The following is a 23,590-nucleotide window of genomic DNA, read 5'->3' on the forward strand; positions in this document are numbered from 1 at the left end:
CTGTTTTCCGGCTCGGGCCCAGTTCCCCCTGTCCCAGCCCAACCTTCGAGGGCTTAAGCCAATCATTGACCGCCTCCTGGGACAGGGCCTACTGGTCCCCACCTCGTCCCCATGTAATACCCCCATCCTTCCGGTCCATAAGGCCTCAGGAGCCTACCGACTAGTCCAAGACCTCCAGCTTATCAACGAGGCCGTTGTCCCTACACACCCGCTGGTCCCCAACCCCTATACTTTATTGTCCCAAATACCCATGGACACCACCCACTTCACGGTAATCGATCTCAAAGATGCATTCTTTTCCATCCCAATCCACCCGACTGTCAGTTTCTGTTCACCTTCACCTGGACTGATCCTGACACCAGACAGGCCACTCAACTCACGTGGACGGTCCTGTCTCAGGGGTTTCGAGATAGCCCTCATTACTTCAGCCAGGCCCTGGCCCGGGACCTGGCCCTCTTAGCCCTAGTACCCTGCTCCAATATGTAGATGACCTCTTACTATGTAGCCCTTCCAAAGATCTCTCAAAACAACACACCACAGCTCTCCTTAACTTCCTGGCCTCCAAAGGATACCAGGCCTCACAGTCAAAGGCCCAACTCACCCAGTCCTCAGTTACTTACCTGGGATTACAAATTACCCCCACCACCAAGGCCCTTACAACCGACCGTTGCCAACTCCTCCGGTCTATCCAGTCTCCAACTAACGGAGACCAAATCCTGTCTTTCCTGGGCCTGGCGGGATTCTTCCACCATTGGATTCCCAACTATGCCTCGCTGGCAAGACCCCTCTATACAGCGGCACAGGAAACCCCACAGGGGCCACTCTCCTCACAAGACGAGGTCACCCGAGCCTTCCTCACGTTGCAGTCCGCCCTGACATCTGCCGCTCCCCTCTCCCTGCCTAATCCAAACACTGGCCAGACCCCTCTATACAGCGGCACAGGAAACCCCACAGAGGCCACTCTCTTCACAGAACAAGGTCACCCGAGCCTTTCTCACGTTACAGTCCGCCCTGACATCTGCCGCTCCCCTCTCCCTGCCTAATCCAGACTACCCATATCATCTCTATACTGACGAAAAGGGGGGAATAGCCTTTGGGGCCCTGGTACAGCCGGTGGGCTCTGAGTTGCTGCCTGTCGCCTTCATCTCCAAACAACTAGACCCCACTGCCAGGGGATGGTTCCCCTGCCTACGGGCACTGGCAGTGGCAGCAGCGGTTTACATGGACGCAAAAAAGTTACTTCAAAATCAACCTCTAACCATTTTCTCCCCTCACCGCCTCAGTGACCTCTTGGCTTCCAGATTCCTCTCTGGCCTCAGTGACTCCAGACTACAGCAGTTCCACTTAATATTCCTAGACAACCCGCAGGTCACCGTGGGACGTAGTTCCCAGCTGAACCCACTGTCTGTGCTTCCCTCTCTCCCGATTTCCTCAAGAGTCCCTGCTCACCAGTGTACCGAGATCTTGGACTCTCTGACACAGCCACCTCCAAACCTCTTTGCAGAGTCACTGCCGGATCCCAATATAACCACGTTTGTCGACGGGAGTTCCAAAAAGGACCCAGATGGGCGCCGGGCAGCGGCCTACGCTGTAGTCACCCTACAGAAAGTCCTTGAGGCCCAACCCCTCCCACTAGGAACAACTTCCCAAAAGGCAGAACTGCATGCATTGACCCGAGCCCTACACCTAGCAAGAAACAAAAGGGCCAATATCTACACAGACTCTAAGTACGCTTTCCTAATCGCCCACTCACACGCAGCAATCTGGAAAGAGAGAGGCTTTCTCACAACTAAGGGCTCCCCAATATGTAATTCCTCCCATATTACCAGACTACTGGAGACCATCCCCCTGCCAAAAGAAGTAGCCATCTTACATTGCCGGGGACACCAGGCAGCTCGCAATGAAATAGCCCAGGGTAATAATTTGGCTGACCAAGTGGCCTGGCAAGCCGCCCTGCAGCAAGAGGCAGTCCCTCTACTGGTCCTGGAAACTTCCTTTACCCCTAAATACACCAAGGCAGAAATCAGAGCTCTACTCGCCCAGGAGGGGACACAAACACATCCTTCCAGATGGATCACCCTACATGAAAAACTGGTCCTCCCTAAACAACAAGCCATCACCATCATAAAGCAGATCCATGACACCCTCCATATCGCACCACGAGCTCTCTTAACTTTCCTTAGCCCGCTCTTCTCCCCTCTTCACCTTAGACAGGCCATCCAGACCGTACATCGCTCCTGTCTGACCTGCACAACGATCTCTCCTCAAGGAGGGCTCCGGCCCCCCCAGGAAACCCACCAGCTGAGAGGACATCTGCCCGATCAAGATTGGCAGGTGGACTTCACTCACATGCCCAGACACCAGGCTTATCGTTATCTGCTGGTACTCTTGGACACATTCTCAGGATGGGTCGAGGCCTTCCCCACCTCCTGCGAAACGGCCGCAATAGTATCTGAAATGCTGGTCAAACACATCATCCCCCGGTTCGGACTCCCTAGCTCCCTCCAATCCGATAACGGACCTGCTTTTGTTTCGCAGATAACCCAGCAGGTAGCTGCAGCCCTCAACATCACCTGGCATCTTCACATCCCGTACCGACCCCAGTCATCGGGTAAGGTAGAACAGGCCAACGGGGTCCTCAAGGCCCACCTCGCCAAGCTCGCCTCAGAAGTGCGGCTCTCCCGGGTCGACCTCCTCCCCTTGGCTCTCACCCACATCCGCACAATACCACACTCAAAGACAGGTTTGACCCCCTTCGAACTGCTGTACGGCAGGCCCTACCTGCTGACCCATCTGCCCCCAGAGAAACCACCTCCCCTGGCCAATTATCTGCCCCTCTTCACCCGCCTGCGTGCCTTACTCAGGGAACACACAGATCGGGTCCTGCCACAACCTGGAGAAGGTGACAGTTCCATCAGACCGCTGTCGCCTGGGGACCAGGTGCTACTCAGGACCCTGTCTCCCGGGCCCCTCCAACCTCATTGGACGGGTCCTTACACAGTAGTCCTGACCACCCCCACTGCAGCCAAGCTCTCAGGCCTCGAACCCTGGTACCACGTGACCAGGCTCAAACGAGCCCCCCCAGGCCTTCCAGAAAGAGATCCAGGCTTAGACTCGGGTCCAAAGGCTTCGCCAGGACACACACACCAGTCCTCTCTAACAGGGCCCACAAAACTAAAAATCTCCCAGACCCCCTTCCCACCAGCGGCCAAAGAATGACAGGTACCCTCCTATTGCTTGTTCTCCTCGGTCAGACCTACGGGGGATTAGATGACCCGACTAAGGCGAGGCAAATCCTGGCCAGGCAAATGGGAAAGCCTTGCGACTGCGCCAGGGGGACTCTCTCCCAATATCCCAAGGGAAGGGTCAGACACGTCCAATCAGTCAACTGCGGGGACAAAATGGCTTACAACTTTATAGGGTCGGGATACGAGTCTTCCTCAAATGGATACTTACACATTGGAAAAGCCAATTCATGGCAATGCGTTAAAGCCATCCAGACCCCAGAACCCCTGCCCCCAGGTCAGCTCAAGAACTGCTCTTGCTTAGAATACCAGGAAACTCTCCACTCTCTATGCTACCTTAAGGAACAGGCACGCCAATGCAGGGGCCCAAAAAATAAGACTTATTGGACTGCAACACAAACAGGACACTTCCTGGGTACATCGGGCCCAAGCCCTTCATCACCTGCGTGCCCAAATAAGGCAGGTAAAGAGGTCTGCTGGAACCTAAAGGCACCCATACACGTCTCAGACGGAGGAGGGGTCCAGGATATGGCACAAAGAGAACAAGCCCAACAAAGACTCCAAGAAGTAATGGACCATTACTTTCCAAAAGTCCATTACCATCCCCTGGCCCTGCCTGATCGGCAGGGCCCTCTACAACTAGACCCAGCAACTATAAACTTAATACAGCTAACATGGAACACCCTAAATCAGTCCAGCCCCGAGTGGGCCCAAGATTGCTGGATATGCCTAGCCGTTGGAACCTCTCGCCCGCTAGCCATGCCGGCCAACCTCTCCCAACTGGTCAACACCTCTGTAGACCCAGCAGCGTATAAAGTGACACCACCCTTGCGGGTACAGCCGATAGAAGCCTCAATAGGATACTGCCTAAGAGGCCAAATAACAGACAATGAGACAGCTCTAGACGTGGGGGTGGGAGACTTTGCCAGCTGCACCACAATACAGAACATCACTACCTCAATATGCGCCCCTCATCCCCTGGTCTTTGTCTGTGGAGGAAACCTGGCCTATACTTTCCTCCCTACAAACTGGACTGGAACCTGCGTACTCACAGTCCTGCTCCCAGACATTGACCTGATATCAGGAAAAGAACCAGTCCCCACACCCACTCTAGACCATGTGGCCGGGAAAAAAAAGCGAGCTATCCAAATGGTACCCCTGCTGGTGGGACTGGGCTTATCCACCAGCTTAGCGGCAGGGGCAGCAGGGATCGGCCTCTCACAGCACACATAAGCCAAGCTCTCCCAACAGATCATATCAGATGTCCAACATGTGGCTGACACCATGTTAGAACTTCAGGGGCAAATAGATTCTCTAGCAGAAGTTGTCCTCCAAAATAGACGTGGGCTAGACCTCCTCACCGCCCAAGAGGGCGGCACATGCCTTTTCTTATGGGAAAGATGCTGTTTCTATGCCAACCGCTCAGGAATAGTCCGGACTAAGATTAAGGAACTACAGGATGACCTGGAACAAAGGCGCAGACAGCTCCAGGAGAGCCCTCTCTGGACCGGACTCAGTGGTTTACTCCCATACCTCTTGCCCCTTCTAGGCCCTATACTCCTGCTGGTTACGAGCCTCACCATAGGCCCCTACCTCCTCCAACTTGTTTTTCACAGGGTCCAAGAAATAGCGCAGGCCGCGACCGGATGGGCCATGATACTAACAGCTTACACTCAACTCAATCAAGAAGACATAGACCCACCTCACAATCCTGCATAAGCTGACCTTTCGTCCCAACCGGGCCTGACCCCCACGTCGCCCCCGTTCAGCAGGAAGTAGCCAGAAGACAAACATCGCCCCTTGTCCTATACCAAAAAGGCCAGGATGAAAGGTCACCCTGACCACAGGCGGGAAAGTGCCAGCCGGAAAACGCTGACGGAGAACCCCCTGCCGGAAAGTCCCGGATAAGTCCCAGGGACAGACATCCACCAATCAATGGCCCGTTGCCAGGCAGACTGATGGACACAAAGGCACCAAGACTCCGGCCAATCAAAAACTGGCACGAGACCAGAAAGTCCAACCAGCACCCTAGAGCCCAACCCTAACCCTATATGGAAAGGTCCCGCCACATCTGCAACCGCCAGGGTATATAGGTGTCGTGCCCCCTTCCCGCAGGTTGCAGACTCCCGCTTTCCCCCTGCTCGAGCCTGGGAGCTCTGCCCAGGAGCGATTGCCCAATAAAAGCCTCTTGATACTCCGACGCTCTCTTTGTCTTGCCGCAGCGTTCTTACAGGTATTGTCCAAGAAGCTGCAAAAAAACTTACAGATCAAACCTCATGAATCCTCCAGAGATTAAGCATCTCCTGGCAGTCATGGTTAACAGATTGGAACTGTATGCCTTGGGTTTTACCCCTTCTCGGACCATTCATTTTTATCACCCTCCTACTCACCTTTGGGCCTTGTTTGTTTAATCTTTTCCAGGGATTCCTCCAAGACCAAGACCGAATCCAAGCAATTTCGCGAGACCAAGTCAAGACTGTTCTTTTGCTCAAGACCCTGACAGCTAAAACAGAGAATCAACACTACAGGCCTGAGACTTCCTTCCTCCCAGACCACAACCCCCTGACCCTCATTTATCAGCATGAAGAAGCCCTGAATATTAATGACGCCCACCTCTCTTTCTTTTTTTATATATATCCCTTAGGGTCTGGAATGAAGGAAAGTTACACAGCTCAAAATAGCCTGGAGTTAAAACTCCCCTCTGGGCCCTCCCCACCATTCTATGCAAAACAAAGAATTCTCTCCCCGAAGAATAAAATGGACATTAAGGTTGATTATGCCCAGCTCCCAGGTGATCCCAGCCTCTGGCTGATCTCCAGAATTCCTTGACCGAGCTGTTTAAGAGATAACTACTCCGAACAACCTTGGAGAAGGATAGGCCCCCTTAAGGCAGTAGATTTCCACATATACGCCTATATATACTCACTCTTTTCTAGGGTTAGTGCAGCAGCTCTCTGATCTGACTGCTGCCCCTTCTCACCTCATTAAAGGTGATCTGTTCCTGTAAAGTGCTGGTCTTGTTCTTTTTCCGAACCTCGCCTTCTCTAACTCCCTTACCCTACATATACTGACTCCACCGTCTTTCTAGTCAAGCCCTTTGGGGGTCATCTTTCCTCAGTGGCAGCAAATACTAGCGAGTAATAAAGGATATTTCCACTTCCATTAACAGGAATTCTCATTGGGTCACAAGAGACACATCCCTAGACTACTTTTCTCTACCTTTCAGTTCCTGCCTGTGCAGCACTGGCCTTGAGGCGAACATTAAAGAGAGGTTACAAAAACCTGCAAGACTTTCCAAATATCTTCTCTCACAATGACCTCAGCTACACAAGAAAAACATGCCTGGAGGTCCTCAGGACTTCCCTGGTGGTCCAGTGGTTAAGAAAATCATGGCTGGACATCCTGAGATTTGTGTACACACTGATCCTGCACATCAGCCATTGTCACAAACACACCTGTGGGTGCACTTTTGGAAGATCTACATTCCACTGAGTTGGCTGCTGTCTCCTCTACTCACTAATAATCTAGTTTCTGTAGCAGTTTCGGTTTCCCCTGGCCACTGTAGTCTTACAACCAGTGACTGTCACTCATAGAATTATGGACATCAGGGCACATGCTCTTTGCAAGACCTAGACAGGAGAGCCCCCTCAACAGAGCTGACACCTCCTGTGATATCCTTTAGGAACAGGGGGAAAAATTCATGCTGCTTCAAGAACTTGAGATTATCACATCTCACCCCTCCCCAGGCTGATGTCTGAGATTCCTAAAACTCATAGAGGCTTCAAACAAGGACCAAAAAGCCTTGCCCTCTTTCCTCCGACTTCACTGGTACCAATGCAAATTTGGCCAAAACTGGCCAGCCAATATTTTGCCATCAAACTATCCTCCCTGTGGCCCCTAAAAACCATTCACCCTTCATGCCTGCAGAGCCCAAACCTCCTTGTAGAAAACCTCTCGCAGTACAGAGAACACTCAAAAATAAGAGAGTCCTTAAACAATAAGGCATCTATATTGCACAAACCAAAACAATGTGTGGCATGCAGTCTGGTCTGGTGACTTGCTAGCTAGAAAAATGAATTGTGTGAGAACATGTCCGTGAAGAAGGTTGCCCTTCTCTGTACATTTCATTAACTGAATTCATAGGGACTGGGCTCTAACACATGGAAGAACAGAGGTCAGCTTCTCTGAGCGCACTGGGCTGGTGACTGATGCACTGTGTAGACCTGCCAAGTGACAGAAATAAAGTGGCAAAAAAAAAAAAAAAAACTGGCAGTGACATAAATCTAGGAAGAGCCGCAGACAGGTTAGAAAGTGCAATATAGCCACAGATGCTTCCTGCAAAACTGAAACTTAAGGGGTATCTCCCCTTGCAGACAACTGGAAGTAGGAGATTGAATTCAGATGGACAGCTCCTCAGTTTCTTCCAGTGTCATTATCCTGAAAAGGAAAATTGCACATTCTCTTGCACACTCAAGACCTTTCTCCACTGTAAACTCTATCACGTATAATGAGGCAAATTCTTTAGGAAAAATCTTCCCAAACTCCTGTCATGAATTAAAACTTTTCTTGTGAACTCTCTGTTGAGAACAAATGGTGGAACTAGAGGTAAAGGTTTTCTCACATTCACAACACACACAAAAACCTTTCAACATCTGTGAATACTGATGTTGAAGGACTGCAGAACTTTTCTGAAATCTTTTTAAAAGATTTCACTGCACTCATACTTCCTTGATCCAGTGTGAACTTGTGGATGATAACAGAAGCCCCACCTAGATGTAAAAGATTTCCCACATTCACTGCATTTATAAGGGCTTTCTCTAGTGTGAAGTCTACAGTATTCAATGAGAAAAGACTCTCTCTTAAAGGATTTCCCACATTCAGTGCATTCATAAGGTCTTTTGTTTGTGTGAGTTATCTGATACTCGTGAGGAGTAGAACTAGAGGTAAAAGATTTCCACATTCACTGCACTCATACGGCCTCAATCCCATATGAACTGTCAGATGATAACAGAAAGTGCACTTAGATGCAAAAATTTCCTACATTCACTACATTTATAAGGCTTTTTGCCCAGTGTGAGGTCTACAGTGTTCAATGAGAGAAGACTGTCGCTTAAAGGATTTCCCACATTCATGGCACTCATAAGGCCTTTCTCCAGTGTGATTCCCCTGATGATAAATAAGGCTCCTCTTAGTGGTAAAAGATTTCTCGAATTCAGTACACTTATAAAGCTTTTATCCTGTGTGAACTCTCGGTGTATAAGAAGGTAATATCTTTGGATAAAGGATTTCCCACATTCACTGCACACATAAGGCCTTTCTCCTGTGTGAAACCTTTGATGACAGGGGAGGGTGGAACCAGAAGAAAAACATTTCCCACATACAGAGCACTCATAAAGCCTATCTCCAGCATGAGTCTTATGATGATAACACAGGGCAGAACTGAACATAAAACATTTTCCACACTCCTTGCACTCATAAGGTCTTTTTCCTGTGTGAATTCTCTGATGATAACAGAGGGTAGAACTAGAAGTAAAAGATTTCCCACATTCACTGCAATCATAAGGCCTTGATCCATTGTGAACTCTCTGATGATAAGGGGGGCCAGAACTAGATTTCCACATTCACTACATTCATAAGGCCTTTTTCCACTATGAACCTTGCAGTGTTGAATGAGGTAAGTCTGATAACTAAATGATTCCCAACACTCACTACACTCATAAGGCCTTTTTCCTGTGTGAACTCTCTGGTGGAGAATGAGTATCAAGCTATTGGTAAAAAGATTTCCAAGTGGTAAAAGATTTCCCACATTCACCACATGTAAAAGGCCTTCTTTCTCCCTTGTGAAGTCGCTGGTGTAGGATGAGAACCGAGCTATAGGTAAATGATTTCCCACATTCACTGCAATTGTAAGGCCTTTCTCCTATGTGAACTTTCCAGTGTACAATGAGAAAACACTTTCATTTAAAAGATATCCAACATTGAGTACACTCACAATGCCTTTTTCCATTGGGAACTATTCACTGTCAAACTAGGATGCATCTACGGCTAAAAGACTGTACACATTCACAATACAAGTAATTTCTCCAATGTGACTTCTCCAGGGATAAATGAGGACAAAGTTTTGACTAAAGAAATTCCCACATTTGCTGTACTTGTACTGCCTTGCCCCAGTATGAATTCTTTGATGCAGACTGAGGATCGAGGTTCACCTGAATGATTTCCCACATTCACCACACACATGAAGTCTTTTTCTAGTGTGGACTCTCTGGTGCACATAAATAAGGATTTGTACTTGAATGTTTTCCTACATTCACTGCACACAAAACAATGTCTTCCAATGTGGACACTCTTGTCTTGAACAAGTGTGTGTTTGGGGTTCAGGGTTTTCTTGTGTTCTCTCCCAGGTTGTAATGACTTTCTCTGCTTTGTAAAGTTGGCTCATACTGGACAATATTGTCTGGCTTCTCCCTGGTGTGAGTGGACTGTTGCTGGAGATGTCCTGAGGTGGCCAGAAAGTCTCTTAACTTTCTCACAGGAAGAGGGCTTTTCTGACATATGGAGTTTGCAGCACTTCACAAACAAGGCCTTGTCTACATCATTTCTGAAGGATTTCTTTTCAATGTACTGCTTCTGGTGTTTTTGGAGGTTTGCACCAAAATGAAATTGTTTCATGTGTATTATATACCCGAACACTTTCTGGCTGTGTTGTGTTTCTTCATGCTCTGCCAAGTGAAAAATACTTCTCAAGACCAGACTACACTTCTCACAGATGTGATTCTTCTGGGAAAATGAAAGTGCCTTAGGAGTCCTGGCCTGTGTCAGGCCTATAGAAATGTTATGTTGAAAGGGTGCCTCTGCATCCTGTCCTCCACAGCAGCAACCTGAACACACACACAAAAAAAACCTGTGATGAAATAAATGCAAATAAACATGTCAACTTTCTGAGGAGGAAGCAACATCATCATAAAGGTAATGAGTCATATCCAGGGGCGAGTCTGCAGGATGCTTTTCCGGAAAGATCTATAATTCCACTGGGGAAGTGGCATTCCACTACTTGGCATGACTGTGCCTCTAAGGCAAAAGAATGGTATCCTTAACCAGGGGAAGGACATAAGAATATGGTGCAACACAAAGTTGAGCAGCACATTCTAGAGCTTGCTCATGTGCCAGAGGATTCCTGCAGGACCTATTCTGCAATGACATGAGACTGTGTAGAAGCAAATGTCCAAACCCAGGAGAAACCCAGCTGCTGTTCAAGGCCAATTTAAGGATGAGTGGACACCTCATAGCACATGTGAACCAAAGCTGCAGAGCAAGAAAGGAGGAAGTATGAGAGAAAGGACCAAGATATGAAATCCAGAGAGATGAAGCTTCTACCTGGGCTGGAAGTCAGAGTAGATATAACAGTGGAGTAAAACTGACTAGTCAGCAAAGTATTAACAACAGGACAAGAAAGGTAGACAAAAGGGTGTGACACTAGCAAAAACCCAAAAAATCCCGATTAAATGAGAAACATTTCTTATGTGACCTGAACACAGTCCTGATGTCACACCCTCCCCAGATTTCCCAGAAAAGGTACTTGTGAGTTCATCTTGCAGCCTTGTCTACTCAGAACCCCTACAATCTTTGGTGCCCCTGACCCCAGCTAACAAAGGTGCAGAGCCATTATATAGCTTGTCCCTCCTGATAACCCAAACTGGCACACCTGACCTAGCCAGTAACTTTGCAATCAATCCAAGTTAAGGTCTTTCCTCACGAAAACCAGTCTGAAAATTCAGATGTGACTTATCCATCAAATGCAAAAAGATGACCAAAAGGCTGTAAGAAACATGAAATATCAAGGAAACATGACATCACCAAAGGAGCATAACTTTCCAGCAAGTGAACCCCCCAAAATGCAGATCTATAAATAACTAGACAAAGAATTCAAAATAAATACCTGAAGGAAACTCAGCCAGTTCCAAGAGAACACAGACGGAAATTCAATGAAAGCAGGGGAAGAAAAAAAAAAAAACAAGAAAATTAACAGATTTGGAATTACCGGGCTGTCCAATGGTCAGGGCTTTGTGCTTCCACTGCAGGAAATACGGGTTTCATCCCTGGTCAAGAAATTAAGATTCTGCATGAGATGTGGTGTGGCCAAAAAAAAAGAGAGAGAGAGAGAGATCTGAAATAGAAAGAAAATAAAGGAATTAAACTCTGTAGCTGAAGAATACAATAAACGAAATGAAAAATACAATAGGGAACAGTCAACTTGATCAAGCAGGAGAAATATCTGTGACTTTGAATCAGGTGATTTCAAACCATCCAACCACAGGGAAGAAAGACTGAAGAAAGCCTACTGAAGTAAATTATGGGATGTTATCCAGGAAAATAATATTCACATTGTAGAAGTACCACAAGAAGTGACAAAGAAATGAGCCAAAGGTTTTTTTAAAAAAGAAATGGTTGAAAAATAGTAGCGAGAGTGGGCACCCTTGTTTTGTTCCTGAAGAAACAATAATTGAAAAGGACACATGTATCCTAATGTTCAATGCAGCACAGTTTACAATAGCTAGGACAAGGAAGCAACCTAGATGTTCATCAACAGATGAAGAGATAAAGAAGTTGTGGTACATATATACAATGGAATATTATTCAGCCATAAAAAAGCAGTGCATTTGAGTCAATTCTAATGAGGCAGATGAACCCAGAACCTATTATACAAAGTGAAATCAGAAAGAGAAAAATACCATATATTAACACATATATATGGACTCTAGAAAGATGATACTGATGAACCTATTTGAGAGCAGCAATGGAGACACAGACATAGAAAACAACTTGTGGACACAGTAGGGGAAGGGGAAGGAAGGATGAACTGAAAGAGTAACACTGAAAAATATACACTATCATATGTAAAACAGATAACCAGTGGGAATTTGCTGTATGATACAGGGAACTCAAACCTGATGCTCTCTGACAACCTAGAGGGATGGGATGGAGTGAGAGGTGGGAGGAAGGTTCAAAAGGGTGGGGGTATATGTATACCTATGGCTGATTCGTGTTGATGTAGGCAGAAACTAACACAATATTATAAAGCAAGTATCCTCCAATTTACACATTTAAAAAAAAAGAAAGAAAGAAAGAAATGGTGGAAACACCAAAGGAACTACAAATCAGTCATACAAAAATTAACAAGTTGGTAATTGTAAAGTCCTGACAAAATTTTCTCCATTCTCTTTTTTGTGCTTTTTGGTTTGTCTGCTTTTTAATTCTTGGTCACACTATATGCACAATCTTAGTTCCCTGACCAGGGATAGAACCTGCACCCCCTGCAGTGGATGTTCAGGACTGCCAGGCAAGTCCTCGCCATTCAAAAGACATGATGGCTGAGGATAAAGCCCTCATCAAGAGGGCAGAACACATTATAAGTAATATGTATCTAACATCAGAGCATTTAAATGTGTAAGGCAAATATTAATAAACTGGAAGGCAGAAAAGACAACAATGAAATAATATTAGCAGACTTCAATACCCATCTTTCAAGAAAGGGTAGATTAACCAAATAGAAAATCATTAAGGAAATACTTAATGACACTTTAACTCAAGCACTGAAAAAATACTGAATGAATCTTTAGACCACCTGAGCCTAACAAACACACAGAATATTCCAATCAACTACAACAGAATACATTCTTCTCAATGGACACAGAACACTCTCTTTAAGAGAGGTCACATATTAGGTCACAAAACAAGTCTTAACACATTTAAGAAGACTGAAATCACGTCAAGAATTTTATCCATCCATAAGGGTTGGGAACTAATAATCAGTAACATAACAAGCTCAGTGGCTCAGTCATGTTTGACTATTTGTGATTCTATAGACTGTATCCCATCAGGTTTCTCTGTCCATAGAATTTTTCAGGCAAGAATACTAGAGCAGTTTACCATTTCCTACTCCACTGGATCCTCCCAACCCAGGGATCAAACCCACATTTCTTTAATCTCCTGCACTGGCAGATAAGATTCTTTACCACTGCACAACCTGGAAGTCTCCAATAACATATATTATCATTGTGAATGCTGGAAAGCTAAAAAATATATGGACATCAAAAAAGACACATGAGGGAGGGGGGATCGGGATGGGGAATACATGTAAATCCATGGCTGATTCATGTCAATGTATGGCAAAAACCACTACAATATTGTAAAGTAATTAGCCTCCAACTAATAAAAATAAATGGAAAAAAATAAAAAGACACATGGCCATTAAAGAATACATTCCTGAATGTGTTGAAGAAAAAAATAAGAAAAAATTATCTTAAGACAAAATAAAATGGAATCAAAATATGCCAAAACTTAAAAACAACTAAGCTCAAATCTAGAAGGAAGGAAATAATAAACATTAGAGCAGAAATAAATAAAATACAGACTAAAAATACAATGGGAAGATTAACAAAGCTAAGAGTTGATTTTTGAAAAGAATCAAAATGGACAAACCTTTAGCTGCATGAAAAGAAAAGATTCAAGTAAATGAAATCAGAAATGAAAAAGGAGACACTACAACTGATACTGCAGACACACAAAGATCATAAAAAACTACTATCAACAATTAAATGCCAGGACATCCTTGGTGGTCCAGTTGTTATGAACCCACCTGCCAATGCAGGGAACATGGATTTGATCCCTGGTCCAGGAAGATTCCACATGCTGAAGAGCAACTAAGCCCATGTACCACAACTATTAAGCCTGTGTGCTCTAGGGCCCACGTGCTGCAAGTACTGAGCCCAACCACTGCAACTACTGAAGCCCAAGTACTTACAGCCTGTGCTCTGCAACAAGAGGATCCCCCACAATGGGAAGCCCACACACTGAAATGAAGAGTAGTCTCCACTTGCTGCAACTAGAGAAAGCCTGTGACAAGCAACAAAGACTCAGTAAAGCCACAAACAATTAACTGCCAACAAACAGGAAAAACTAGAAAAAAAAAAAAAAGAATAAATTCTTTGAAACAGACAATCCAGCAACAATAAATCATGAAGAAAAAAAATCTGAACAAGTCAGTAACAAGTAAAGAAACTGAATCGTTAATCAATTATCTCCCAACAAACTAAGCAACAAAGATATCTTTTACAGCACAGGGAAATATAGCCACTGTTTTGTAACAATTTAAAATTTAGTATAACTTTAAAAAAATTTTTTTGGCTATGCTGCATGGCATGCATGGTCTTAGTTTGACAACCTAAGATCAAACCCATGCCTTCTGCAATGGAAGCATACAGTTCTAACCACTGGACCATCAAATAATTTCCCAATTAATAAAAATATTGAGTCACTGTGTTTTACCCTGATACTGACATAATATTATAAACCAACTATACTTCAATTTTTAAAAAAATAATTTATAATGACAAATTGTCCCAACAAAGAAAAATGCAGAGTCACTGGTAAATTCTACCATAATTTTAAGAACTACTGTCCATCCCTCCTCAACTCTTCCAAAACACTGAAGAAACACTTCCAAACTCACTTTCCCAGGCTAGAAATATATGTCAATACCAAAGAAAGCTATGGAAATTACAAGAAAATAAAAACTACATGCCAACATCCTTAATAAACATAGAAGAAAAAAATCTCCAACAGAAAGTAGCAAACCAAACTCAACAGTGTATTAAAGAATCTTACACCATCATCAAATGTGATTTACTCCTGGGATACAAGGATAGTTTTTCATATACAAGTCAATAAACATGACACATAATGGAATGAAGGATACAAATCATATGATCATCTCAATAAATGCAGAAAAATCCCTTAACAAAATTGAGCATATTTACCTGTCAAAAACTCTTAACACTTTAGGTGTAGAAGGAATGTAACTCAATATGATAAACCCATATACAATAAGTCCATGCTAACATCATATTCTTGTCTGGGAAATCCCATGAACAGAGGAGCCTGGTGGGTTACAGTCCATGGGGTCGCCAAGAGTCAGACCTGACTGAGACACATACACATAACATCACACTCAAAGTTTAAAACCTAAAAGCTTTCCCTCTAAAATCAGGAACAAGAAAAAGATGCCCATTATGTTCATTTCTATTCAGTATTGTTCTAGAAGGCCTGCTCAGATCACTAGGTCATGAGAAAAAACTAATAGTAATAAAATCACAAAAGAAGCAAAACTGTGTCTGAAGAAGACAAGATCTTATATACAGAGGATCTTAAAGGCTCCCCCTTAAAACTGTTACAACTGTTAAACAAATTCAGTAAAGTCACAGGATACAAAAATCAATATGCAAAAATCAGTTGCATCTCCAAAACCTAACAATAAAATATCTGAATTAGGGCAGCAATTATATTTATAATATCAAAAACAATGAAATACATAGGAATAAATTTAACCAAAAAGATCTGAACACTGAAAACTATAAGACACTGATAAAAAAAAGTGACACAAAAATGAAAAGATAACTCATGTCCTTCTACTGGAAGAATTAATAGCATTACAGTATCCATGCTACCCTATGCAATATACAGATTCAATGCAATTCCTATCAAAATTACAATGTTTCACAGAAATAGAAGATGAATCCTGAAGTTCATATAGAGCCACAAATTACCTCAAAGAGGCAAAGCAATCTTGAGCAAGAAGATCAAATCTCAAGATATGGAACTTCCTGATTTCAAAATTCACTGCAAAGCTAAAATAATCAAAATAGTATTCTACTGTCATAAAAACAGACACACAAAGGGAATGGAACAGACTAAAGAACCCAGGAAAAAGTCTCAAACATATATGGTCAACTAATCTTTGACAAGAACACATAGTGGGGAAAGGGCAGTCTCTTCAATAAAAGGTGTTGGGAAAACTGGATCTCCACATGCAAAACAATGAAACTGGGACTTCCCTGGTGGTTAAGAATCCACCTTGCAATTCAGGGGAAGCAGATTCACTCGCCTATGACCCCACATGCTGTGAAGCAACTAAGCCTGAGGCCATGTGCTCCAGAGTCTGTGTGGCACAACTAGACAGTCTGTGCGCTGCAACAAAAGATCCCTCATGACACAATGAAGATACTGTGTGCTGCAACTAAGATCCAATGCAGCCAAATGAATAAATAAATATTAAAAAAAAAAAAAAACAAAACAGTGAAACTGAACCCCATTAACAGTAATTAACTCAAAGTGGATTAAAGGGTTAAACATAAGACCTGAAAGTGTAAACTTGCTTGGAGGCAAAAAACAAGGAATAAGCTATTTGGCAGTGGTCTTCACAATGATTTTTTTTTTTTTTTAAATATGACATGAAGGTACAGTGAAAATAAAATATATAAAAAGTGAAACTACATCAACCTGAAAAGCTTCTGCAGAGCAAAAAAAAAACAATGAACAAAATGAAAATGTAATCTAAAGAATGGCAGAAAATTATTTGCAAGCCATGAACCTAATAAAGTGGTGATACTTTAAACACATAACATAATCAAATCAGCAAAAACAGAATAATCTTATTAAAATATGAACAAAGGATCTGATTAGATGTTATATACAAATGGCTAACAAGTACACGAAAAACTGTTCTTTCTCACCAATCACCAGGGAAATGTAAATCCAAACCACAATGAGATATTACTACAAAACTAGTAGTAATAGATAGTCAGGATGGCTATCGTCAAAGAGGTAAGTGCTGGCAAAGGTACAGAGATACGGGAACCCTTGTACACTTGGTGGGAAGATAAATTGGTATAGGCATTATGAATAGACAGTATGGAAGTTTCTCAAAAATTCAAAATAGAAGTACCATACAATCCAGCAATCCCATTTTGTGGAATATAGCCAAAAGAAATTAAATCAAATGGGGGAAACATAATCTGCACTCATGTTCGTGACAGCATTATGGACAATATACAAGATGTGGAAACAACCTAAGTGTTCATCCATGTATGAATAGATAAACAAGATGTGATATACTCACACGTACATATGCACATCTGAAATATTATTCAGCCATAAAAAACAGGAAGTCCTCCCATATACATGGATGAACTAGAAGGACATTATGCCAAATTATGTATGGTATCACTCATGTAGAATTTAAAACAAAGAAACAAAACACGTTGAACTCACAGAAACAGAAGTTGTTGCTCAAAAGGGACACACCTTCAGTTACAAGATGGTGCAGTCCATTAAACTCACTGCAAGACTACAGACCTCCAATTCTTCCCCATGAGGATTCAGTACAGAAAAGAGGGAGTGCAAACCACCCAGCCACAACTTCCACAGCAACTACCCAGAAAGCTGGGAAAACAAGCAGTGCCAGTGGTCCACCTGAGAGAAGGCAGAGCACCCCCGTGGAAAAGGGGGTGAGCCAGGATCCAGAGCTCACTCTAGGTATCTGGAAAGGCTTTGAGAGTCTTACCCAGTGAAGATATGAGTGCAAAGTTTTCCAGGATCACACTGAGGTACAGGCATCTCTGAGCCTCATCAAGAAGCCTCTATTCCTCCGAGGAGAAGTACACAGCAATGTCTTTAAAGTTTAAACTGTCCTGTCAACATAGCGACAAGGAAACAAGGTTCTGAGAAGCCACAGTCCATCACCACACACGTCTACCCCACTGTCATCCTCTCCTCCCAAACTCACCTCAGAGGAGATACCAGGACCTGGGGCTGCTAATGCAGCCTTGGGTCATCCTTGGTCACATGCATCACTGTAGTCAGCCCTCAGCAATAATACACAAGGGGATATATATATGCCATGTAAGCTCTGGGCCTGGATAGCAGAGCCCTATCCCTCCCATCAAGCAATTCCCCTGGAGTCTCCCAGACTATATGTACAACACACAGTCAAACCTGGGCTCATGCTTCACTATCAAGTCCTGAATACCAGGCCTGTGGGGCCATCAGCTCACAGTACCTGTGCATGTGCACATCATTTTATAGACTATCTCTAACATCATCATTCCCCACTCCTACAGTGTGGGGTTACACTCCCACAGTTCTGCCACCTTCCTGCTCTATAATACAGGTTTCACCCTGGACTCATTCACACACCCAACACATAGCTTCCAGAGACTGCTTGACATTCTAAAACTGTCCAGTACCACCCCAGACCTCTGATGAATCTCAGTGCCAGGGAAAGTCCCACATGTTGCATTGCAGGCCTCTCTACCTGCTTCTGATCCCTGATTCAACATTAGCCATGTATAATGCAATGTGTGAATCACACACACCCATGACACTCTTCTAGTTCTGTGATACATTGTTTGATCATTTGTCCCCTCAACAGTCACAACCATCTACTCAACCCTCCTTAAAATCTCAGCCCTTACAGTCTCCCTGTAGCATGATGACTCTTGACTACATTTACCACAGACCTTATCCTCCAGCAAGACTAAAACACTCTAGGCTCCATCAAGGTTCACTGCACAATTCTAGTGAATCTGGATAATATTAAGTTAGCAGGAGCACTGGCCTCAGTGCCAATTTGTTTCAATTATTTCTCTGCCTCCCAAGCCACATATCTTTTTTTTTTTTAATATTTCAAGCTTTTTATTTTCTATTGGAGTATAGCTGATTAATAATGCTGTGACAATTTCAGGTGGTACAGTGGTTAAGAATCCGTCTGCCAATGCAGGGGTCACAAATTTCATTCCTGGTCCAGGAAGACTACTACAAGCCATGGAGAAACTAAGGCCATGCTCCACAACTACTGAAGCCTGCTAGTTCTAGTGCCCCAGCTCTGCAACAAGAGAAGCCACCAAAATGAGAAGACCAATCACCTCAAGAAAGAGTAAACCCCACTTGCCACAACTAGAGAAGGCCCACTTACAGCAACAAACACCCAGCACAACCAAATATAACTTAAAAAAAAAAAAAAAAAAGGCCCGATTACCAGATCCCCTGCTGTTTGTTCTTAAATGAAAAAAATGAAGGCCTTCTGTACCCTGCTCCCAGTTCACACATGCCTCCAAGTATTTGCACATGCTATCTGTTCCTGGGAAAACCTTCCATACTAGTTTATATTAGTCATCAGGAAACAGAACATGTGTATGTTACCCTTGTTCTGCAGTCAGGACCCAGAGTTGGATTCAGGTCCTCACATTCAAGAGCTGAGATTATATCAAGGCAAGTCTCTGGACACAATACCCTGACACTCTATAAAGTGAAAGTCAAAGTCACTCAGTCGCGTCCGACTCTTTGCGACCCCATGGACTATATGATCTATGGAATTCTCCAGGCCAGAATACTGGAGTGGGTAGCCCTTCCCTTCTCCAGGGATCTTCCCAACCCAGGGATCAAAGCCAGGTCTGCCATATTGCAGGCAGACTCTTTATCAGCTGACCACTCTCTATGGGTGGTATCAATACCAGTGAGGGACTGGGACACCATCTCCTGCATTGTGTAGGATCCCTAAGCGCTTTTCCAACCATCAGAACCTGGAGGAAGAGGAAGGCAACTGTGGCTGGGCTCCAAGTATGCAGGACTCCCCTGGATCCCCACCAGGCCTTGAACCTGGACTTGGGGTTAACTTACTAACCTCTGTGTTTCAGTCCTCAGAGCAGACTCATCAGATCCCTGACCTTGGAAAAGGATGCTATTTCTCTTTGCCGCAATCTGTTCGTCAACCACCTCCAATCTGTTCCCTCTCTGAGCAGGATTTTGATGACCTTTAAAACCCTAACACATATGGGATTTCTCTGGTAGCTCAGTAGTAAAGAATCTGCCTCCCAATGCAGGGGACACAGGTTTGATCCCTGGTCTGGGAAGATATCACATGGCGCAGAGCAACTGCACCACAACTACTCACTCCAGCTACAGTCGGAGTTCTGCCAACAAGTGAAGCCACCCCCCACCCTCTGCAACTAGAGAAAGCCCTCCAGAGCAAGGAAGAGCCCAGTGGGCGGAAACGAAGACACAATGCAGTGTAACAACAACAAACCACTAACACGTAAGTGTCCCTCTTCTGTCCACTAGCCTCCACCGCCTCCAGGTCAAGCAGAAAAAGAAACAACCTCTCTGCCAGTTCAGGTACACTCCCTCAACTCGGCCTCCTGGAGACAACGGTCGGAATCCAGGTTTCCCAAACCCACTCGCCTCAGTCCGACCTCCAAGCCTCTGCACCTGCAGGTACCTGTGCCCATCACCCTCTCCCAGGCGTCATCACGCTGTCTGTCAGACACACGGACCACCCACGACCGCCTCACCACCCTGGAGTCTGGGGCCTGGGCAACGGGCACATGAGCAGGCGCCCTGCACTCAGGGCTTAGTGTCTGGTGGGGTGAAGGCGGTGAGAGCCCACCCGGCCAGCGTTACCTGGAGGTGGGTCCCTCAGCGCGTCACCGCCATCAGACTCTGGCCGGAGAGGCAGGGGGACGCGGGCAGGGACTTTCCTCTCCCCGGCCTGGCGCAGGGTACCCCGGTCGCCGTTGCAGAACCTCAGAGTCCACTATGTGGCGCGGGGACAGTGCCTGCTCTCGCGCTTTTTAGATCCGGTCACGCGGTCCAGAATCAGCGGCCCCCAATCAGGAAACTCACAGCAGTTTAAAATGGCCGCTAAAAGCAGGATACCGGAAGTCCCGCCCCAATGGGCCCGATGTGAAGAATTTCCCCGGAAATGCATTTATGTGGCTCTTCCTTCCTGCGCGCAGGATCTTCTGGGTAATATTGTTCTCATGACTTTAGCGATTACCAGAAAGTGTGTTCTCCTTTCTGAACAACCACAACCTGCTCCAATTGGCACCGGGAAGGATGCTGGAAAACAGTCATCTTACCTTGAGGAAGGAAGGGCTCTGTTTCTTGTTAAATGCAGCAAAGTGACAAAATTTTAGACTTCCTGAAGTTCAATCAGCTCCCAGAAGATAAAAATAATGAGGTTGTCAACTACAGATTGGCACTTGCCATGGTACTTGCCGCCTACCTCTACAAGGATTAAATCGTGTGCTGCTCCAGCTGTTACTTCAACACCCTCTGAAAGTAGTTCTGAGTGGAAAGCAGAAATGAAGCATTCTATGCTGGGGGTGGCGGGGGTGGGGGGGAGCAATCTGGCAGGACAGGTCTTCAGTTAGATGTTCTCAGGAGCAGATTTTATGAGCCCAATTCTTATATCTCCTCGTATCTAGAAAAGCACTAAAATCCTTCATGGTGATAACTGTTTCCTTGTGACTCAGAAATCTTCCTGAAACTAGCAGAAACCTTCTCATAAAAATATGCGCTTGATTGCATGTACTCTCCCTTCACCAAAGTCACATATACACTGACCTTACCCCCACCTCTTTGGAGCATTTTCTCAGAGTTATCTGAGGTGCTGTCTCCTGGGGTTCAGTCCTCACTTAGCCCCCAAATAAAACTTAACTTGCAACTCTCACTTTTCTTCTTTTTTTAGTCAGTAAGATGCGCTCAAATGTCCTCTAAATGGCCATATTACTCTAGAGCCATTCAGATATAAGTCAGCAAGTTCAGTTCAGTTGCTCAGTCGTGTCAGACTCTTTGTGACCCCATGGACTGCAGCACTCCAGGCTTCCCTGTCCATCACCAACTTCGGGATCTTGCTCATACTCATGACCATTGAGTTGGTGATGCTATCCAACCATCTCAGCCTCTGTCGTCCCTTTTTCCTGCCTTAATCTTTCCCAGCATCAGGGTCTTTTCCAATGAGTGAGTTCTTTGCATCAGGTGGCCAAAGTATTGAAGTTTCAGCTTCAGCATCAGTCCTTCCAATGAATATTCAGGACTGATTTTCTTTAAGATTGGCTGGTTTGATCTCCTTGCAGTCCAAGGGACTCTCAAGACTCTTCTCCAACATCACAGTTTAAAAGCATCAATTTTTTGGCACTCAACTTTCTTTATGGTCCAACACTCACATCTATACATGACTACTGGAAAAACCACAGCTTTGATTAAACAGATCTTTGTTGGCAAAGTAATGTCTCTGCTTTTTAACATGCTCTCTAGGTTTGTCATAGCTTTTCTTCCAAGGAGTGTCATTTAATTTCATGGCTGCAGTCACCATCTGCAGTGATTTTGGAGCCCCCCAAAATAAAGTCTCTCACTGTTTCCAGTGTTTCTCGATCTATTTGCCATGAAGTGATGGGACCAGATGCCATGATCTTAGTTTTCTGAATGTTGAGTTTTAAGCCCGCTTTTTCACTCTCCTCTTTCACTTTCATCAAGAGGCTCTTTAGTTCTTCTTCACTTTTTGCCATAAGGGTGGTGTCATCCGTATCTGAGGTTATTGATATTTCTCCCGGCAATCTTGATTCCAGCTTGTGCTTCATCCAGCCCAGCATTTCTCATGATGTACTCTGCATATAAGTTAAATAAGCAGGGTGTCAATATACAGCCTTGACATACTCCTTTCCCGATTTGGAACCAGTCTGTTGTTCCATGTCCAGATCTAACTGTTGCTTCTTGACCTGCATACAGATTTCTCAGGAGACAGGTCAGGTGGACTGGTATTCCCATCTCTTGAAGAATTTTCCACAGTTTGTTGTGATCTACACAGTCAAAGTCTTTGGCATAGTCAATAAAGCAGAAGTTTTTCTGAAACTCTTTTGCTTTTTTGATTATCCAACTGGATGTTGGCAATTTGGTCTCTGGTTCCTCTGACTTTTGCCTTTTCAAAATCCAGCTTGAACATCTGGAAGTTCACAATTCACATACTGTTGAAGCCTATCTTGGAGAATTTTGAGCATTACTTTGCTAGCATGTGAGATAAATGCAATTGTGCTCTTTGGCATTGCCTTTCTCTGGGATTGGGATGAAAACTTACCTTTTCCAGTCCTGTGGCCACTGCTGAGTTTTCCAAATTTGCTGGCATATTGAGTGCAGCACTGTAACAGCATCATCTTTTAAGATTTGAAATAGCTCAACTGGAATTCCATCACCTCCATTAGCTTTGTTTGGAGTGATGTTTCCTAAGGCCCACTTGACTTCACTGTCCAGGATGTCTTCTAAATGGCCTCTCAATGGCCATATTATTTTAGAGCCATTCAGATATGAGTCAGCAAGTAGCTGGACATATTATATAATTGTTCTTGAAATGCATGTGCTGAAGCTGTAGTCTGTTTTCTGTGTTGTATTATGACTGGCTATGAGCAAGAGAAAACAGTCTATACAGGGTCATGACTGGGGAGAAAGAAGATGGATATTCTAAATTAGGTGGTCAAGCAGGAGTTTTACTTCCGGTTCCACAACAAAGCTTCTTTCTTGCCTACAGAATTAGGCATTGTGTCCTATCCACTGAGAAACACTTTCATCCGTATATTATCTCTTATTCCACTTCCTAACATAAACTCAATTCCTTTTAGTGAACAGATATCCATCTCAAACTGAGAGCAACTGAACTAATGTTATTTTGGTATGGG

At 44.5% G+C, this 23,590-nt stretch overlaps 1 long non-coding RNA gene across 1 annotated transcript; it reads right to left on the reverse strand.

The window, feature by feature from the left end:
- Window positions 1-7,127: 7,127 nt before the first annotated feature.
- LOC122692681 lies at window positions 7,128-21,749 on the reverse strand. Its single transcript, XR_006340705.1, has 4 exons — window positions 20,541-21,749; window positions 17,647-17,773; window positions 11,287-11,412; window positions 7,128-10,126 (listed from the first exon to the last, which is right to left on the reverse strand). It is a non-coding gene; the product is annotated as an uncharacterized LOC122692681 (long non-coding RNA).
- Between the last annotated feature and the right edge of the window lie 1,841 nt (window positions 21,750-23,590).

The sequence above is a fragment of the Cervus elaphus genome, chromosome 4 (genome assembly GCF_910594005.1).
Source record: "Cervus elaphus chromosome 4, mCerEla1.1, whole genome shotgun sequence".
Taxonomy (NCBI): Eukaryota; Metazoa; Chordata; class Mammalia; order Artiodactyla; family Cervidae; genus Cervus; species Cervus elaphus.